This window comes from Bison bison, unplaced genomic scaffold, assembly GCF_000754665.1.
Source record: "Bison bison bison isolate TAMUID 2011002044 unplaced genomic scaffold, Bison_UMD1.0 scf7180017864238, whole genome shotgun sequence".
Taxonomy (NCBI): domain Eukaryota; kingdom Metazoa; phylum Chordata; class Mammalia; order Artiodactyla; family Bovidae; genus Bison; species Bison bison.
The window spans coordinates 607,144-613,052 of NW_011494810.1; positions in this window are offsets into that span (position 1 = coordinate 607,144).

The following is a 5,909-nucleotide window of genomic DNA, read 5'->3' on the forward strand; positions in this document are numbered from 1 at the left end:
ATGTACTCTGCATATAAGTTAAATAAGCAGGGTGATAATATACAGCCTTGACGTACTCCTTTTCCTATTTGGAACCAGTCTGTTGTTCCATGCCCAGTTCTAACTGTTGCTTCCTGACCTGCATACAGATTTCTCAAGAGGTCTGGTATTCCCATCTCTTTCAGAATTTTCCACAGTTGATTGTGATCCACACAGTCAAAGGCTTTGACATAGTCAATAAAGTAGAAATAGATGTTTTTCTGGAACTCTCTTGCTTTTTCCATGATCCAGCAGATGTTGGCAATTTGATCTCTGGTTCCTCTGCCTTTTCTAAAACCAGCAACCATAGACCTCCCTCATTATCCATTATAGTGATAACTTACTAGTCAGATCTATGAAACTGCTATAGGTCTTGAAGCCGTTTATCCTAGGATCTGAAATATATATCCGTACACCCCAAGACCTGAGTATAATCATGAGAATTAATTTCATCATACAAGGAAATATTAACAATTATATCACAGTGTTTTTCAGAGCAGTCTCTGAAATTACTGCTATTTAAAAACACTCAAATGTTTTCATGAACCTAGATGTCCATCAACAGATGAATAGATAAAGATGTTGTTTTACATATATACAATGAAATATTACTCAGCCATAAAGAGGAACAAATTTGAGTCAGTTCTACTGACGTGGATGAACCTAGAGCCTGTTATACAGCGTGAAGTAAGTCAGAAAGAGAAAAGCATATAAAAACAGTAGTGATGAACCTATTCATAGGGCAGCAATAAAGATGTAAACTTGGAGTACAGACTTGTGGACAAAGTGGGGGAAGGAAAGGGTGGGACAAATTGAAAGAGTAGCAATGGAAACATATATATTACCATATGTAAAAGAGATAGCCAGTGGGAATTTGCTGTATGATGCAGGTGCTCAACACAGTGCTCTGTGACAGTCCAGAGAAGTGGGATAGGATGGGAGGAAGGAGGGGGGTTTAAGGTGGAGGGGATATATGTATACCTATGGCTGATTCATGTTGATGTATAGCAGAAACCAATACAACATTGCAAAGTTGATATTAATAAAAGGGAAACAAAGACAAAGAATGATGGAGTTGTAGGAAATAAAGTTATTATTTGCTTTAGTTAGAATTCTATTTGGAACCACATCTACAAATTGGAATCGTATTTAATGATGAAACTTGTTGACATGAAGGCCTTTGTAATGGAAAAATGGCTATGAGATCTCTTTCTCTTTATAAAGAAAAGGGGTACATTTAGTAAATTCAACTATTCACTTATTCTAATTCTATATCTTATCATAATGAATTTCTGTCAAAATTCTGACAAATTTATAATTTCTGACTATATGTAATTACTGAAAAATCTTTAAGTACTTTTTGGTAAAATACAGAGGTTTTAATATTTATCTCCTAAAGGTAGACTCTGCATGTTAGCTATGGGAAGCATTTGTTAGAATATTTATTAGAGAAAGTTGTATCCACTAAAAATCAAATTATGGTTTTCATAAGTCATTGAAAATAGTAGGGGGTTATCCTCCAATTAAAAATAAATACAACTTTGTAAATGTTTTGATGACAACCAGAACGTATATTAGGAAAAATAACAAAATAATTTCCAAAATATGTTTAAAAGATTCGAAACTTGCAACAGCATCAGTATTCTGGGACCTTGTTCTGGGACCCCATGATCTCACATGGCATACATCTGCCAGCGAGTCTTTTGGGGAAATATGCTGTCATCACTGCAGCAAAATCATACATTTATGCTAACCTGCATTATGTTCTCAGAAAAAAAAATAATAAGTAGGTATGGGTTGAGAGATGGTCCCTGGATTGATGAAGTCACTTCCCAGAGTCATCCTCCTGTATTAGGGGGCAGGTGGTAGACCTAGTGAACCAGGGCATTTCTCTAAGAATTTTCAAGGTACAGCACATGCTCAGAGCTCACAGCTCTTGATTGCCCTTATCCTCATCAAGATCTTGTAAAAGAGTTTCAACTATTAATAAGTTCATGTGTTACAAAAGCCAGCAGCTGATTTTTTGCTCATCCTGTTATGTTGGCAGACCAAGAACAGCATGCTATTTGCTGGCAGACATCAAAACAAAGCAAAAAGCAAAAAAGAGGCATTTTGATTAAGGTAGATTTTTAAGTCCTCTAACTAGAGATGGTCAAAAGAAACATAAGCCATAGCTCTGATGAAGGTAAGGCTTTGATCAATCCTTGTCTTAGGAAAAAGAAACTGCAAAATCATTTAAGATAAGATTTTTGTAATACTTTGCACATTGTACAAAGCACAGCTCTTTGGAAAATTGCTGCATAAATAAAATTAAAGGATTCAATGTGTTGCTAGTGGTATAAACACATATATGGGATTTTCCCATATATATGGGATAGCATTTAGTGTAACCTGAGAGAATATACTCAGCAGCTCACACTGAAGTTAATGAGTTTGCGGAAGAATGGGTGGGTAAATCTGGGAAACAAGGAAATAGAGATAAGAAGGTTTTCTGAAAAAATGATTGCATATTAACAGGGAAGCCTAATTTCAGAGTTAAAACAGCAAATGTCTAGGGAATGAAAATGCATGGTCAAACTATTTGCATGATCAAATTGTTTGAGCAATTCAGTACTGGCCTAGGCTTTAATGTTACCCTCCAAATACAGCCTAAAAATGAGGAGAGAAAATAAAATTAACTTTCTCTGAAACATTGACCCAGAGGAAGAAGTAAGTATGTAGGTGTTCAACAAGCTCAGTTACAAGGGGATTATGAGCTCATAATACTTACTGAAATGGGGTGATGAAATTCTATCACTCTGGAAAACATCATCTCTCCACTTGCTCCCTAGACTGGGGAGTCATTGACAGTAAGCCCCCACTCCCATCCCAGAGTTCCTTTCACATATTACACTGTAAGGTATTTTAAAACTTCTCAAGTTGTCAGGAAACTATCGTTAAACCTCTGTAGATTTATTAGTAAGCAAATTATGCTTATGCTATTAAATTGCCTGAGTTCTTAGGTCTCCTTCTCTTCCCTAGAGATTCAAGAAATATCTCCCTTAGAGATTCAAGGGAAAGAGATCTCGTGAGTTTTTTTGGTGGGTACAGAAGAAGGCAAATAGCATAAGCAATAATTTTATTTCAAATCAATCACTAAAATGCCTCAAATTTAAAGATGAGATAGAAATAATTTCTCCTAAGTACTGGTTAATTACAAAAGACTGATTGAACACTTATTCATCTGCTGCTGCTGCTAAGTCACTTCAGTCGTGTCCGACTCTGTGCGACTCCATAGATGGCAGCCCACCAGGCTCCCCCATCCCTGGGATTCTCCAGGCAAGAACACTGGAGTGGGTTGCCATTTCCTTCTCCAATGCATAAAAGTGAAAAGGGAAAGTGAAGTCGCTCAGTCATGCCCAACTTTTAGCGACCCCATGGACTGCAGCTCATCAGGCTCCTCCATCCATGGGCTTTTCCAGGCAAGAGTACTGGAGTGGGGTGCCATTGCCTTCTCCACTTATTCATCTAGAGTTAGAAAATAATTTGGCTAACATTGCCATTGCATTTGTATTTGAATTCTGTTGTATTTGAAAATGCTACATTGTGCTTACAGGGAGAATAAAAAAGTACTGAATCTTTAAATTAGCAAGCCTTAATCCTGACCCAATACTCAATACTGAGGACAGGAGCAGTGACCCCACAAGAGACTGACCCAGACTTGCCCGTGAGTGTCCAGGAGTCTCTGGCAGAGGTGAGGGTCGGCGGTGGCCTCTTGCAGGGTCAGGGGCACTAGGTGCTGCATGGGACCTTTTGAAGGAGATGGCCATTATCTTCATTACCTCCACGATAGTTTGGCCTCAGGTCAAACAACAGGGAACACAGCCCCGCCCATCAACAGAAAATTGGATAAAAGATTTACTGAGCACGGCCCCGCCCATCAGAATAAGACTCAGTTTCCTCCTCAGTGGCTCAGACGGTAAAGCGTCTGCCTGCAATGTGGGAGACCCGGGTTCTATTCCCCCCTAGGTTGGGAAGGTCCCCTGGAGAAGGAAATGGCAATCCACTCCAGCACTCTTGCCTGGAAAATCCCATGGATGGAGGCGCCTGATAGGTACAGTCCATGGGGTCGCAGAGAGTCGGACATGACTGAGCGACTTCACTTTCACTTTCATTTTCCTCCTCAGTCTCTCTTATCAGGAAGCTTCCATAAACCTCTTATCCTTATCCATCAGAAGGGAGACAGAATGAAAAACATAATAACAGAAAACTAACCAATCTGATCACGTGGACCACAGCCTTGTCTAGCTCAATGAAACCATGAGCCATGCCATGTAGGGCAACCCAAGATGGATGGGTCATGGTGGAGAGTTCTGACAAAACGTGGTCCACTGGAGAAGGTAATGACAAACCACTTCAGCATTCTTGCCTTGAGAACCCCATGAACAGTATGAAAAAGCCAAAAGATAAGACACTGAAAGATGAACTCCCCAGGTCGATAAGTGCCCAATACGCTACTGTAGATCAGTGGAGAAATAACTCCAGAAAGAATGGAGAGATGGAGCCAAAACAAAAACAACACCCAGTTGTGGATGTGACTGGTGATGGAAGTAAAGTCCAATGCAGTAAAGAGCAATATTGCATAGGAACCTTGAATGTTAGGTCCATGAATCAAGGCAAATTAGAACTTGTCAAATAGGAGATGACAAATGTGAACATCGACATTTTAGGAATTTGTGAACTAAAATGGACTGGGTGGGTGAATTTAACTCAGATGACCAATATGTCTACTACTGTGGGCAAGAATCCCTTAGGAGAAATGGAGTAACCATCATAGTCAACAAAAGAGTCCAAAATGCAGTATGTGAATACAATCTCAAAAACAATAGAATGATCTCTGTTTGTTTCCAAGGCAAACCATTCAATATCACAGTAATCCAAGTCTATGCCCTGACCAGTAACGCTGAAGAAGCTGAAGTTGAATGGTTCTATGAAGACCTACAAGACCTTCTAGAACTAACACCCCAAAAAGATGCCCTTTTCATTACAGGGGACTAGAATGCAAAAATAGGAAGTCAAGAGATACCTGGAATAACAGGAAAATTTGGCTTTGGAGTACAAAATGAAGCAGGGCAAAGGCTAACAGAGTTTTGCTTAAAGAACACACTGGTCATAGCAAACACACTCTTCCAACAACACAAGAGATGACTCTACACATGGACATCACCAGATATTCAATATTGGATTCAGATCGATTATATTCTTTGCAGCCAAAGATGAGGAAGCTCTATATAGTCAGCAAAAGCAAGACCAGGAGCTGACTGTGGATCAGATCATGAACTCCTTACTGCCAAATTCAGACTTAAATTGAAGAAAGTAGGGAAAACTACTAGACATTCAGGTATGATCTAAATCAAATCACTTACAATTATACAGTGGAAGTTACATATAGGTTCAAGTGATTCGACCTGATACATAGAGTACCTGAAGAACTATGGACGGAGGTTAGTGACATTGTAAAGGAGGCGATGATCAAGAGCATCCCCAAGAAAAAGAAATGCAAAAAGGCAAAATCATTGTCTGAGGAGGCCTTACAAATAGCTAAAAGAAGAAGAGAAGCAAAAGGCAAAGGAGAAAAGAAAAGATACACCTATTTGAATGCAGAGTGCCAAAGAATAGCAAGGAGAGGTAAGAAAGCCTTCCTCAGTAATCAATGCAGAGAAATAGAGGGAAAAAATAGAATGGGAAAGTCTAGAGATCTCTTCAAGAAAATTAAAGATACCAAGGGAATATTTCATGCAAAGATGGGCTCGATAAAGGACAGAAATGGTATGGACCTAACAGAAGCAAAAGATATTAAGAAGAGGTGGCAAGAATACACAGAAGTACTATACAAAAAAGATCTTAATGAC